The following is a 15,802-nucleotide window of genomic DNA, read 5'->3' as shown; positions in this document are numbered from 1 at the left end:
GAGATTAGTTTATGGTCTGATCTTACCAGTGAGGGATACACTTCTGGTCTGGAGTATAGAGTCCCCATGTTGGTGATGATCAGGTCCAGTATGTTTTCCCCTCTTGTGGGAGTGGTAACAAGTTGTTCCATAGCATTTGAGTTTATAAATTCTAGGAACCTTTGGGCTAGGGTGTTGGAGCTAGAGTAATGCTCCCAGTCTATGTTTGGGTAGTTGAAGTCACCCAATATAATGGTGTTTGGAGAGACCTTCATATTTTCCAGTGTTCTCAGGAAGGCCGAGTGGGGTTCCTGGGTTTGGGAGGGTGGTCTGTATCAGGCTATAAACTGGAAGGCAGTTTTACCCACTGTTAGTTGCACATTGATAGTCTCTGATGCTTCGTGCTTTGCCACCAACCTGGAGGTGTGGGTATCTTTGATGAATATCGATACTCCCCCTCCTTTTGTGGTTCATTCGAAGTTTTGGGGCCGAAAAGCATGGTATGAGGTATAACCTGGTAGTGCTGGGGTGCTCTCGGGAGCTCTGAACCAGGTTTCTGTTACTGCACAGATATCGATGTTCTCCATGCTAAGGAGAGTTTCGAGTGCGTGCATCTTGAGGTTTAGACTTCTGGGGTTGAGTAGCATTACTCTTAGTTTCTTATCCCTTGTGATACCTATGGAGGTGGGTTTGTCTTTTGAGCCTTGCCTAAAAAAGGCACTATGGGGGTAGCAAGAGCCTTTGCCAATATCCAAAAGCCCAGGGTGACAGGTGCAAGCCGTCCCTAGCGAAGCATCGTGGCTTGTCGAGCATATCATCCCAAGCTGACAGGCATTGGATCCCCTTTGAATGACACCAGTACTTAAGCCAATTGTTGAAATTGATCATCTTGTCTTCATATTGTGGCATCATTCTTGGTGAGGGTAAGATGCTACTCAAGGTCAGGGTCATACCGGCCTGGGCTACATGCTCAGAGAGCTCCTTTATGTCTCTTTTCATGTAGTCCAGGGAGGTATGTCTCAGGTCATTCACACCAGCATGGACAATGACTGAGTCATATTTGTACTTGCCTTGGAGTGACCTGAGTGCTTGTGTTATGTGGCGGATCCTAGCGCCCGACAGGCTGCTCACCGTGACCTTCTCCTTTTTCAGCCTTGTGAGTGGGACGTCAGTGTGCCTGATGATAGAGTCATCTATTACAAGTGTATCAGGTGTGTTGTTTAGTCTTAAGGGCTGTGACTGTTTGGCACACTGGCTTTGTGAGATATGTGTTGCACATGTTTTGTTTTGGGGTAGCGGCTGCTTGGGTGTCTGCTTTGGAGGTCTCTGCTGCTTCGGCAGATCTTTATTTAGAGCCTCCGAGTATGTTTTTGTGTGATTATGTGTTTGGTTTGCTGTCGTGGTAGGTCTATGTGAGACTGGAATTGTAGTGAGTGTGGTTTCCTTCTCCTCCTGACTGGTTATGCCAGTACTGAGTTGAGAGAGCTTAGCCTCCAGTTTGGCTATATGGTTGCATCTCTCACATGTGTTGGAATTTGTTGGGAGGAGGAGAGGGTTGTCTGTGTACATGAGGCAGTTGTAACATTGCCTCAAGATTCCCAGATTCACCAGCAGGACCGGAGAGGAGATTGACAACTGACCTTTGGACATGCTAGAATAATATTGGGAATTCCTTAATAATTGAAAACCAGGGCCACTGGGGAGTGAGGGTGTAGTTCTTTTAATTTTTAGTGCTGACCTATATAATTGCTTTAGTGAGCAAGTGCCAGGTAACTTAAGTGCAATGTGTTACAGGTAACTTAAATGCAAAAACGACAAACAGTAACTTTCTTTCAAGTGAAACAAGGAAGTAAGTACAGTAAGCAATGCAGATATCACTAGTGATCCACAGTAGCGCTGAGAAGCCGCGTATTAGGTGGAATTAGCGTTCCAGGGAAATAACAAGCAAACAAACAACAAGCATATAAACAACGCTAGATTCAGCAGGCCTGGATCTAGTCTATGCTACAGCAAACAAGGTGTACCAATTTCAGTAAGATACAGTTCAAATATTCAGGCACTATAAACCTTTAACCAGAAATTCCCAGCTCAGAAGGGCAGAGTCCAGCCTCTTCTCCCACAAGAGTGCAGACCACAAACCTTCTTAATGTAAAATAACTGGCCTGAAGCCCAAGTGCTTAAACCAGAACTAATACACTTTAAGAATAACAGACACTGGGCTCTCAATCAGCAGTTCCCAACTTAGAAGGATGAAAGCTACCTGTCCTGCCACCACAGTGCATGCCACAAACCTTCCTAATGTAAAACAACTGGTCTGAAGCCCAAGTGCTTAATCCAAAAGACTGATAGCTACACTTTAATCAAGTTACTACCAAGCAGTAATAAATGCAATTGAATACTTTAGAGAATGCCTGGATTAGTGCTAAAGTTACACCAACAAAGCTGGATCCAGCAGGCCTGAATCCAGTCTATGCCACAGCAAACAAGGCGCACCAACTTCAGTAAGAAGCAGTTCAGATATGCATGCACTATAAGCCTTCAACCAGAAATTCCCAGCTCAGAAGGGCAGAGTCCAGCCTCTCCTCCCACAAGAGTGCAGACCACGAACCCTCTTAATGTAAAATAACTGGCCTGAAAGCCCAAGTGCTTAAACCAGAATTAATACACTTTTAGAATAACAGACACTGAGCCCTCAATCAGCAGTTCCCAACCTAGAAGGATGTAAGCTACCTGTTCTGCCACTACAGTGCAGACCACAAACCCTCTCAGTGCAAAACAACTGGTCCGAAGCCCAAGTGTTTAAACCAAAAGGCTTAGAATGAGTTACACCAAACAGTAATAAATACAATTGAGTACTTTTAAGATGATGCAAAAGTAAAAAAGTAGGTAGAAACACAAGTACAGTAAAAGCAGATGAAATTTTTTTTTTTTTTTTTTCTGAACAAGTGCTGAGATCAAAGAAACAGATTTGAGTGCTGAAACTAGAAAACTGGCTAGTTATAAGAAAAAAAACTAAGCTAGAAGGCTTCCCTCCAACACAGAAGGGCTTGGGGGCTCAGAAGCCTACAAATAGTCTATACCACTTAACAGGAAAGGCAGGAACCGAGCTTAAATCTTTTTTTTTTTTCTGTTTCCCAGTGCCTGAAATCAGAATATGATCTCACTGCACTCAGTTGAGTGAGCAAATGAGATGGGCCCAGAAGGAGTATCCAAACACAAATTTACAAGAGGGGCGGGCAGTTGCAAGGCCACTAAGATTAACACCAAAACAAAAACAGGGAGGGTGGGTGGGACTAACTGAAGAGCAGAGTGAAAACTTCCAGTTCAGTTAATATTCCTGCAACACAGTTAAAATCAATTTAAATACTGTATTTCTTTGAAAAAAAGAGCAGATAAAGGTACTTAAATTCTCTTATACGTCCAGTTGAATATAGCAAGTTCTTAGCTGGCCAAAGCTGAGGTTTTTAAGCAGAAAATATTTCACACTGTACCACTTAAATAGGCAAGGACAGGAAATCAAAGAATGTGACTACCCCCACACCTGTAATTACTAGCAAATAACAAAATTCAGCAAACACTGACTAACTTCCAGTTCAGCTAATATTCCTTCCACACAGTTAAATCAATTTAAATACTGTATTTTTTTGAAAAAAAAGAGCAGATAAAGGTACTTAAATTCTCTTATACGTCCAGTTGAATATAGCAAATTCTTAGCCGGCCAAAGCAATTTCTGATATATCATTAGTATTGTTAAGTTCTAAAAAATTCTGTACTTCTGTAGAAATGAAATCATTAAAATCTTTTAATTTTGTGATATAAGCTGAGATCCTTTTTATATGAATATTAAAATTTGGATTGACTACCACTTCAAAAATTATAGAATTATGATCTGATAAAGGACATAAAATCACTGCTGATTTGTTTAAGGAATCTGTTAAATTATTAGAAATAAAAACTCTATCTATCCTCGAGTATGAGTTATGTCTATGAGAAAAAAAGGTGTAAAACAAAGAAGTAGTATCTGCAAAATAATTTATATCTTTCAAAAAATAAGTATCTGAAAAGTCTTTTAATAATTTAGATGATGTAGATATTCTTCTCTTCCCATTAGTACTAGAGTCTTTGTAATCTAGAATACAATTGAAATCTCCTGCCAAAATAATGTTCCATTTAGAGAATAGTACAATTTGATCTAGATGTTGTTTCACTGTGTTTATCCCTATCACTGGGATCCAATATATGTTAATCAATGTTAACATTTTACTGTTTATTTCTATGGTGACTGCACAAAACATTCCTTTATTATCCTTATATGTATCTATTATTTTAGGAAAAGGCATTATGCTGTTCCATAGGATAGCTACTTCTCTCTTTTTTTTAGTATGTTCAGAACTTACTAAAATCTTATATGTTTTAGATTCAAGTCTGAATATATCCTCTGTTATTAAGTGAGTTTCTTGTAAAAATACTAACTGGGATTTATGTAACTTAAGATATCTAGTTAAATTCCTCCTTTTATTAGGATTATTTAAACCATTAATGTTAACTGATATACCTTTTAGTGTAGTCATTGAAAATTAAATGATATAAATATAAACATACTGATCTAAGAAATACACAAGAATATATCTAATAGGAATACTATTATGATCATTAGAACAAACATAGTGTAAGAGTATCATATTCTTAAAATTAAGGTTGTTTCCTACTACAAAAGATATGAACATCTGAAAAGTTATTAGAAAATATTTATAACATAAACATGAAACAAAATAACCAACCCAAACCCCTCTGGAGTTTAAAACTCCTAACTCGAATGACATCAGTCACTCGAATTGACCTCCTATCAAAAGCAGCATCCAATCAGCACCTGCCTAAATGTCTATAGTCATAACTATAAAAATAAGGCTTCTCATCAATAACATAAACAATTTTTTGTATGAACCAAATATATAGATATAATGTTGTGTCAATTAGTAAATTAATGACAGCTATATCTTAGGAATAAAGTGCAGAATTTTCTTACATTTGTTACTAGGTTATTAAGAACTACTATGATCTATTAGTTCACTCTTCTGTTTTAAAGTAATCACATTTGATAAGAACCTTAAAAGAGACTATGGCATTATTTTATTACTGAAATATGGCTAATAAAGGCTGAAGTGTGATATATAGTACTGCCATAAGTGATCAGCTAACTGGGACATAGTTGTGAATGAATCACCTAAGGGTCTTCAATAACCACTAACATTGGCAGCTAATAAATAAGATGCTAATAAAAGTGATTTTACTAACAATCAACTAACATACTGATTGTTCTGAAGGAAATGAACACTGCATTTCTTTGCCAGAAACCAGATATAGTGATTACTCATCAAGAAGTAAAACCAACAACATCCTGCTATTTTCTTATAACCAAACACCCCGGTGCAGTCTCTCATAGAAGAGTGACTAATAAACCTTAAAAGTCTGATCTTCCATTCATTGCATTAATTTGAGTTACCTCAAAGGGTCCATCACCATACTGAAAACTAGTGAAAAGGTCATATTAGTTCAAAGAAACAAGGTGCTTAAATAGCTCCTGTATACTATAGAAAAGCCTTATTTAAATATAATGATCTTTTTATTATTCAATTATAGCTTATTCTATCTTTGAGTTTTGAAAAGCTATTTCATTAAAAAAACAAAAGAAAATTTCACATTTTCTAATGATAAACAGATCTAACTATTTTTAATGCACCTGTCCTGGCAATATTATTGCTGCCTATGTGGTACATCCCTATCAGCCTATTACACAAATGCATTCATAAAATAACTGAGATAACCTATTATATACATCTATACATTTAACATTTTGATAAATGCTTCATGAATATTTTCTCAGCAAGTCAATAGTTATAAAAAATGTACATGTAACACAAGTATATAAAGAGCTTGTAGCGTTATTAAATCTTCCAAAAATGCACAAATCACAACTAGTATTTCTCATCAAGATATCGGCACCCTTGTCATATATAAAACAAATATTTTATTAGAATACTCTTCGTATATAAATGCATAAGGCTCAGGAATACCTATGATGATTAGAAAAAGTATTTAGACTACATGTATAGTATAATCCCTATTTATTTAAGAGATTATTGCATATAATGTCTTACAATGAGTTGAAAGAAGTAATCTAGTTATATCTTCTTTCCGTATGCTGTATGAGGAAACAAATTTGATTCAGTAGCTTCCCGGTGAGGATCAGAAGATCAATTTACTTCCGACACATTCATGATGACGTTTTAGGAAAGCTCCGAGCTTTCCAGCCGCGATGGATACCATATTCTCGAGCTCATCATGAAGATAAAGCTTTCAAAGTTCCGGCGGGAAATAGTAAGTAAAACATTACTTAACTACATATAAGGCAATGTCTCGAGACTCCATCTATACTGATAGAGATGAGAAAGAAAAAAAAAAAAACCTCGCATACACAACACAAAGCAATGACAGCTATCAAGCAAAGCTTCACCACACTATCAACCAGACTCTCCGGTTAATCTCCGACCAAAGCTCACAGGCACCAAAACATACAATTAACACAAACAACACCACACATGTCTCTACAGTGCTAGAGCACCAAACCAGAGCCTCCAAATAAACACACCAACAACTCGGAAACGACAACAAAGCCTTACCATTACTCCAGCCACACTGCCACTCACATCCCGGGTCAGAAGTACCATCACTAGCACAGCAATTCTGCAACTATACATCAGGCCATCATACAAGATTCCTTTATCAAACAATTAACCATAAATCAACTAAAATACAAATACAGCAATTATAACTAAATAAAAGTTTTCCAACCACTTTAAGATCCAAAATCAAGATAAACAAATACGCCCCCTAATGATAAGCACCACTACAAGACATCCAGAAGCATAGATATCCGAGACAGGAGAATCACTGCATCCATGGGAATCAAACCAATAAATATTAAGATAATTAATCTTAAACAAATAGTACAAATGAAAAAAAAAAATCCCAACAAACGACTATTCTACAAAACAAAATAGACAACTATTTAGTTAAGCAATTTACATTATATTAAATATAATACCAAAAGCTCACCTGGATGTCCGGTTTCATTTCCCCAACTGAGTGAATCAAGTGCAAATATGTACTTGTTATGATTCATCTTTTGATTTTTTTTTAGGGTCAAATGTTTTCCAAGTGTTGTTCTCAGCATTCCTTTTAAGACTAGGACTGGCCCACTCCATTTCATCTACTTTTTCCAGTATGTTATTAGATTTTATATAAGTTATTGCATTGTCTAGGTCATCAAAAATGTTAAAACCATCTTGATAAAATATTTTCAGTGTTGCAGGAAAAAGCAAATGGGTTTTTATTTTATTCTTTTTTAGTTCTCTAACTAAAGGCAAGAAAATTTTTCTTTTTAATAATACTGAAGAAAAATAGTCATTATCAAAGTGTATAATATTGTTCTTCAGTTTGATTGGGGATTTTGCCCACGCAGTCTTTAGTACCATTTCCTTATCATGGGCTGATAGGAACTTTACAATAACAGATTTAGTATAATTACTCTTGGTGTTTTTAGAAGTCACCATTGATCTATCGGCTCTTTCAATACAATATGAAAGAGCCTCCAGCAGTTCAAGTACTTCAGGCAACCAGGAAGATAAAAAGTTTTCCATATTATTTCCCTCTATGTTATCTGGTAAGCCAAAAATTCTCACATTATTCCTACGGGACCTGTTCTCAAGGTCATCAACCTTTGTCTGAAGAAGAGAATTTTGCTTTAACAGGAACTCAACATTATGTTCACTCTCCTGAATTCTGTTATCCATATCACTTAATGCAGTTTCCATTCCTGAAATCTGCTTCCTCTGTTGCAATAAATCTTCATGTAGAATGTCCATTTGGTGAGAACACTTTTCTTTGAAATTGCCAATTTTTATATCCATTTTGTCTATCTTGACATTTAGTTCCTGAATAGTAGTTAGTAATGACTGCAGTTCTTTTTTGATAGTTGTCTCTTGATGAGAAGATTTAGTGAAGCTCATCCTGTTCTTTTACTGTAGTACATCCAAGTGTAACTTTGACAGGAAAACTTAAAATCTACTTGAAATTTTTTATATACTACCCTAATATATATTTTAAAGAATTAATTAAAATAAAAAAACTATTATTAGGGAAGTTTATATCAATATTTCCTGTCAATAAATTTCTGTAAAGGCAGAGCTGATAAGAAAAGCTGCTACTCTGTGCTCATCTTGGCCACGTCCGCAATTTCTGTGTTTTAAGAACTTTCTTATTTTGGAGGTGTATATAACTTTGAGGTGATTTATTGACAAGCTGGTGAAAACAATATGATCTGCCTAAGTCAACAGAGTGGGATTTCCTGCTAACGCATTACTACATTAGGAAGAGGACCCCACCCTTCCTGTAGTGAAATTCTTTCTCTAACACTTTTGATGGCTGGTCTTAACTGCATGCCTTTTTTGCAGGTTGTTCCTTAGGTAGCATTGTATAAAAGGGTAAGAGTGTTGTTGTAAATATCCAGTTACCTTCTGCACTTCTAAGTGATATTTAGGTATAGTGCTAAAAATGCAATATTACACAAGGTTGCACACTACTAAATCTTGCTGGACTGGGGCTCATATTGTCCTCCTTCTTTTTCCGCTGTCTTTGCTGGTTCTGAAGTAAAAGTATAAAAATGTTAATTAAGTAAATACATTAATAAATGAAATACAGACATCTCTATCTATAAACTGGCAATGTGTGACCAAATATTACTGAAAGGTGCAACATTCATAAAATTGTGTCATTTAGTGGCTGGACCATTTCACTTAGAAGATTCTTGGCAAATAAAGACATATGAAAAATAAAACATAGTTATACGTCGTTATTTGACCTGAAACTTATAATGTGGCAGTTATACCTATTCACAGCATGGTTTCATGCCAAAGTAATGCACTGACAAACCCTTTTAAAAATGTCTATGGTTATTAATATTCTGTATTAACATGGCATGAAGGAGGACTGAGCTTTGAATTATTTTCTTGATGTAATCATATGGAAGTTTTTATTTTCTGCAGCTGCTGCTCTTGTCATCTTTGTGTCTAAAAATAAAATCTAATTATTTAAAGAACTCAGACACCAAGGAAAAACATCTTTATTTGAACTGATGCAGTACAGTAACATGAAAACTTCTAAATTAGCTATCTAAACTAAGCAGTAGTGAGAATCACAAATATTACTCAGCCTTTGACCAGCTTATTAGGAAAAATGTTTTTCATCAAAATGACGTAGGAAGCTTCTAGGTTAACTATCTTAACTAAGTAGTAGTGAGAATAAGGAATGTTACTCAGCCTTTGACTGACTTGTAACCTTTCAGTGTTACTCATGGATGAATCAGAAAAGGCAGATTACAACCCAAGTATTTGATAGAGGTTGAGCCACTAACTTAAGTTCTGTAATTTAATTTGTTTCTGTTTTATGCTTCATTATTTGAACACAGACTTTAAATATTACGTTTTTCTATCAGAAGGACTTTCCCACATTCTAAGCTGACTTTTGGTTAGGTGGTCTTTTAAAGACAAGGCCATAGGGTTACTGTTCTGCATTATCACAATGTCGGCTACCAATCAGATTACAACTTATTAATTTAAGATTACAACTTATTAATTTAAGACTAACAGCTCTTTCACTGCCATGTTTAACTTAGTAACCAGTTTCACAGCATAGTACTTTGTTTTATCTGGTTACTTTGTAAAATATCTGTCTTCTGATGTCTTTCATCTGTACATTGTCAATAAATACAAAAAGAAAAAGGGTTTGGTGATTCTAGTAACTTTACTTCTTCACATGAAAAAATCTAATGACAACGTGTCAATGTCAGCAACACTAACATGGAAGAGTGCTCTTTCTCTCACTCTCTCATTCACACACACACACACACACACACACACACACACACACACACACACACACACACACACACACACACACACCTCTCATATGTGAAGTATTTATGGAGGGAGATGCTGAAACCCCAATTTCACCACTGTATGTGAATATTCTGTATTTGTGAGCATCAGTTACACACAAATCTCCAGTCCAGGAGGCGTTTGTGAGATTCATTGTGTCTAACATTTGTGTGTACCCCATAAGGGAGATGAGTGGCTGTCTACATTGTCTCCATGACCATCTCTCTTTTGGATACAACACTTGGTATTACCCAGCAAGTGTGTGGGTCAATGATACAGACACAGACATTTCATGCCATTAATGCTGTGGAGATGGTAAGTGTGGTTCATGGCCTACATGATAATGTGCAACACTTGTAATGCCTGCTGGATGACTTCAATTCCTGCATAGGAAGATGGAGCAGACAGTGCTGCTGAGGTCACTGATGGTTAAAAGTCCACTCACTGCTGTTTCCAAAGAGGCACATGGTAAACATTTTCCTGTCCACCATTGCTGTCTACATTGTTGGCTTGGGATGGTCTGGATGTGAGGTGACTAGTCAGATGCTGAACATCTACAGATGAGAGATCATTGTCAGCACAGTATCACTGACAGTTCTGGTCACAGGTGCTGCCATTACTGGACATGGCTGGTCTCATGCTTGTGGGCACTGATGCTCCTCAGTCTCCAGCCATGGGATACCTAAGCAAGCCATAGGTTGTCACTAATGTAGTTCTAATCCATCAATATCCCCCATGGCCAGATAGGGCACTGTGCCTATTCATGACCATCATCCAGATAATGGATGCCATACGACTACTGGCTCCTGACATGAGATACCTCATTAGGATGCATGTTATACAGCCAAAGCTCTGTTCCACCCATTCCAAGGATGGCATTAAATTATGATACTGCAGGTAAGTATAGAGTCCATTGCCAATCTTTGTGAGAAGGCAGCTCCACTGTATTACTGGAACATGTCATGTTTGACTTGATATAACCTATTACCAGACTGTGTGTCTACTACAGACACTTCTCTTAACTCTGACCACCCCGCCATGCAAATGATGATTAGTGTGCTCTGCCCCCCCCAAATGTGTGGGCAAAATAATGTCTGATAGGCAACGTGATCAGTTCATATACTGTATTGTACTGGCTGGGTGGAATAACGCATGTATGCATGCATCATTTTATTCTGTGCTGTCTGCATCATGGCTCATTGTTGTGGCTCTTTGCCAGTGCCATAAATTATTGCTTCGACCTCTGCCTCATGTGTGTCACTGCTGCCTATTTGTTCAACTTGTTAGCCTCCGCTCCTAGAACTACCGTGTGCCCTTGGCCCTTCTGTGGTGTTCCCTATAGTTTTTTCCACAAAGATATATTTGGTTTGAGCTACTCCACCAGATGCATCAAGGCAGAAGAATGGCCTCTTCAAATGGCTCTACATATATTGCACCACATTCCATGTTATAGGCTATCTTTACCTTGGCCTCAGGGTTGATAATGGGGATCATCATCCATATTTTCAGTGCATATCTGGCATCAGCTATAACCACTGAATGTGACCTGCTACCTGTGTGCATGTTAACTATATATACCAGCATTTGGACACATCTATGTCTGCACTAGATGCTTCTAATGGAAAGTTCTCTTGTCTGAACCATTGGCATTGCTTGCACATGTGCTGTATGTGTGAATCATGGAAAAGGCCTGACTTATGTTCAGAAATGTTACAGATGATTCTCTGGGCACTGACATCGGACAACTAGAGGATGGCCAACCCCTGCTGTTGATGTACCAATACCCCTGTGTTTTCAGGGCAATGTGTATGTAACAAGTGGGTTCCCAAGACATCAGGGAAATGATTATGTTATAGAAACACACCCAGGGGTGGTTCCATCTTGTAGATTCCTTACCACACATGTACCTCCACATGCTGTAGCATACTGTTGAGAAACTGATAACAATGCAATGATGATAGGGTGGTGGCATAATGGTTCAAGTGCTTACCTCAAAGACAAGAGGTACAGGGTTTGATTTTCACTGAAGGAAAATTGGCTATGCCTAAAATAGTTCAAAAGAGCAGACAGCCTAGTACTTACCTATGAACAATATTCTTATTGTGTAGGTCACTGAAAGGTCCCTTTAGCAAGTATGGTTACAGCTACAACTACCTTACTGTTCACTGGTATGGATAGTCCTTCTTGATTCCAGTTGAATTAACACAATCCAATGAGTTCCAATAAGGTTTCCTTCTACACAAAAAAATGGCCAGTAATCTGCTGATCAACTGGTTAATGGTAGGTTGACCATTGTTGGTCTCATATGCATCATTAAGGAATCCAAGAGTGACCACTAACATATGTTGCTTGGCTATAGCTGGTATTACCCCAGACATTTCAGATTGTAGATTTTTGGTGATCAGAAGAGGTATGTAATACGGTGCTGCATGCCTGCTTTATAAGTCGTCTGAATCACTCTGCTTTGATGCCATCATTTGCATAATCAGTGCACCTGATTTGCATCAGAAACTTCATTTCCATATTGATATGTAGTCATCTGCACATCATGCCATAGTTACCCAAGTCCTGCCTCCCTACCTCTACCTTAGTGTCACCTTTTCCCATTCATGTCCCTACTACACAGCCTAATTTGCATGTGCTATAAGAAAATTGTCAAATAATACCAGCTAACATATTTTCTTTTTTACACTTTACTTTTTCTGGGATGTTCTTTCATTTTAACTATTCATTCTTACTTTTAAATGTAACATAGCCTGCATACACTCTCTACACCTCTCAACTGTCCAGATTTTAGCAGAATGTCCATTTTTTCATATATTTGGTCTGTCTCATAAAATTTGTGGTGTTCTGGATTTTAGTGGTGTATCAGTGAAGATTGAATTTACTTAACAATGACATGCATTTGAGTTTCAGATTTCATATCCTTCAGAAAATGCATGCTAACACAAAACCTTTTATTCTAGCAACTTTCTAAGTTTATAAGAGCAATATTTAAAATGTGTCCCTATTTTTGGGGCTTTGTCCCCCCATTATGTTTGGCTATGTCCACATTTTTGTGCTGACAGGTTGAGAAGTATGACCCTCTCTGACATGCATTTGATTGTTCAGATGAAAGTTCATAGATGAATATTAGGTTAACTGCCCTGAAGGGCTGTTTAAGAATAGCCAATAACCAAGGTTAAAATCAAACCCTGTACTTTTGTGTCTGGCAGATAAAAACCTTAATAATTATGCCAAACCACCCACTCCAGTCTAACTAGTTTACATCTGTAGCTCTAATACTTTTTCTGGGATAGGGAGTTACCTTCTGTCTTAAGAAATCTTGACTTTGAATGTCTGTGGTAGGATTATTTACTTATAGGTTCATAGGTTCATAGGTAGGTACTAGGCTATCGGCCCTGAGGCCTATACAAGCCCAGCCAAAAAGGTACCCTGGCTTTTGCCACTCAAGAAAATTATTTTCCTGTGCCACTGTCGAACATAGCCACAGAGGTGATCCCCAGGGTGAATTTCCTATTTCCCATCCAATCATCAAGATTTTTCTTGAAGAGTGCTAACGGGGAGCTTTATTTGATATAGATAGGTAGTTTATTCCAGAGTATTGGAAGTCTATGGGACAGAAATCTATCCCTCCAGCATGTTCTGTTTATTGTGATGACAAGGTTCAGGTCCCTAGAGCGTGTAGCTCGGAGGGATTGGGATTTTTTTAAGTGGAGCATGTCCAACAGCTCTGGGTTTGACATAGCTTTGTATGTTAGGCAGAGATCACCTCTGAGTAAGCGATATGCGACGGAGTAAAGCTGGAGTTTTTTGAGATGGTCTGCATAGGGCATCTGTTTGAGGTCGGTAATCCTCTTTGTGAGGTATTTCTGTGGCCTTTCCAGTTGTTGTAGATGTCTTGTGAGGTACATACCAAAAGGGGCGTTGTACTCTATAATGGGTCTATAGAGTGTTGAGTAGAGGGGAACAATGACCTCTTTTTTTCTGGATGAGAAACCTTTTGTGATGAGGTGTGCTATGTAGAAGGATTGCCTGACTACTGTGGCGATATGATTATCAAAGGAGAGTCTACTGTCCACCTGTGTCCCAAGGTCTCTTATCACACTTTCGGTGTTAAGTATACTACCGCCTATGTTGTAGTTCATGGGTACAGAGTTTTTACCAAAGGGGATGACAATGCACTTTTTAGCATTGAGATTGAGGCCATGGCTTTGACACCAGGCATCTGTCTCAGTGAGGCCCTTTGTAGGATGTCCACATTGTTAGGAGTTTCGATTATGGCTCCTAGTTTGCAGTCATCTGTGAACTTCATTAGCCAAAGACCTTCTGTGTTAGCCTGTACTTCAGAGAAATAGATACCAAACAGGAGATGACCCAGGACTGAACCCTGTGGTACTCCACTTGTCACTGGTCTAAAGTCAGATTTGGAGTCTGCTACTTTCACAATGTGGGTTCTGTCAGTGAGCCAGTTGGCAACCCATCTTGTGACATAGAGATTTATACCTAGTTTAGTGAGTTTATCTATAATTCCAGAGTGGGGGATGGTGTTGAAAGCCTTGGCAAAATCTAGATAGGCTGTGTGAACCACCTTACCCTTGTCTACGGCTTTGGTGACTGCTTCAAAGACGTCTATCAGATTTAGGAGACATGATCTGCCTTTTACAAACCCGAACTGGGTGGGATTCAGAGTTTGGAGGTTACCAATGTCTTTGTTTATAAGTTCAATGATGATACGTTCCATGGCCTTGCAGACCAGGCTCGTCAGGCTAATGGGGCGGTAGTTCCCAGGGTCCCTGGTGGCTCACCCCTTGTGGAGTGGGATAACAGTTGCTGTGTGCCATTCAGCAGGCACAAAGCCTGAGGTGAGGCTTTGACTGAACATGGTACTTAGGTGGGGTGCCAGTTCGTTCTGTAGTTCGTGTAGAATGCAGCCTGGGATGTTGTCTGGTCCCATGGATGCTGTGTTCTTGGCTTTGGAGAGTGTGGTTTTTACCTGTGCAGCCGTGATTACAGGAACTTTGCATTCTTCTGGTATATAGATGGGCTCTTTAGGGGGTGAGAGGGGGGTAAAGTTAGCACTGAACCTATCTGCCAGGATGTTGGCAATATCAGTTGGGTCTGTATACTTAGTGCCATTGTGCTGTAACTCAGAGCAGATCTGAGTGTTGCCATTGAAATTCTTGACATAGCTATAGAATGCTTTGTGGTTGTCTTTAGAATCAGTGGTGATTTTGTTTTCGTAACTAGCTTTGGAGGATTTTATCAGGAATCGCAGCTTCTTACTGAGGCTGACCAGGGAGCTCCTTCACTCGTGGGATTTTACTCTCTTTTGCAAGAGTTTCTTTCTTCTGTTGTACAGTTTGTTTATGGCAGGGGACCAACAGATCGGCTTCCTTTTTTTGGAGGATAGCGTCTTGGTTCTATTTGGGATAGCACGATCCATGCACTCATGTAAGTGCTTGTAAAGTGCAATTGTGTAGGATTCAGTAGTCGTAACTGTATTGTCCATCTGCATGGGTGTCATGAAGTTCACCACTTCTGTCTTAAGAAGCATGAAGTTGGCTTTGGAGAAATTTTTTACCATGGTTTCCTTAATGGGGGGGTAGAGGCAGGATGTGGATATCTAAGGTAATTAGCTTATGGTCAGATCGGACCAATGATTAACTTGTGTTAAAAGTTATTTCATATGTTTTGAGTTGTGCTTTAGCATTTGGAAAATAAGTCTTTATATACATTGACTTCTGTTTGCTTTCTGACATAGTTTTCACTTTATATTACGATACAATTTTGATATGCAGGAGTTTTATACTTCTTCATATATAGAA

Source organism: Protopterus annectens, chromosome 8.part0 (genome assembly GCF_019279795.1).
Source record: "Protopterus annectens isolate FY-2018-M chromosome 8.part0, PAN1.0, whole genome shotgun sequence".
Taxonomy (NCBI): domain Eukaryota; kingdom Metazoa; phylum Chordata; order Ceratodontiformes; family Protopteridae; genus Protopterus; species Protopterus annectens.
The sequence above is the reverse complement of the archived record's forward strand: the minus strand, read 5'-3'. Positions refer to the sequence as shown.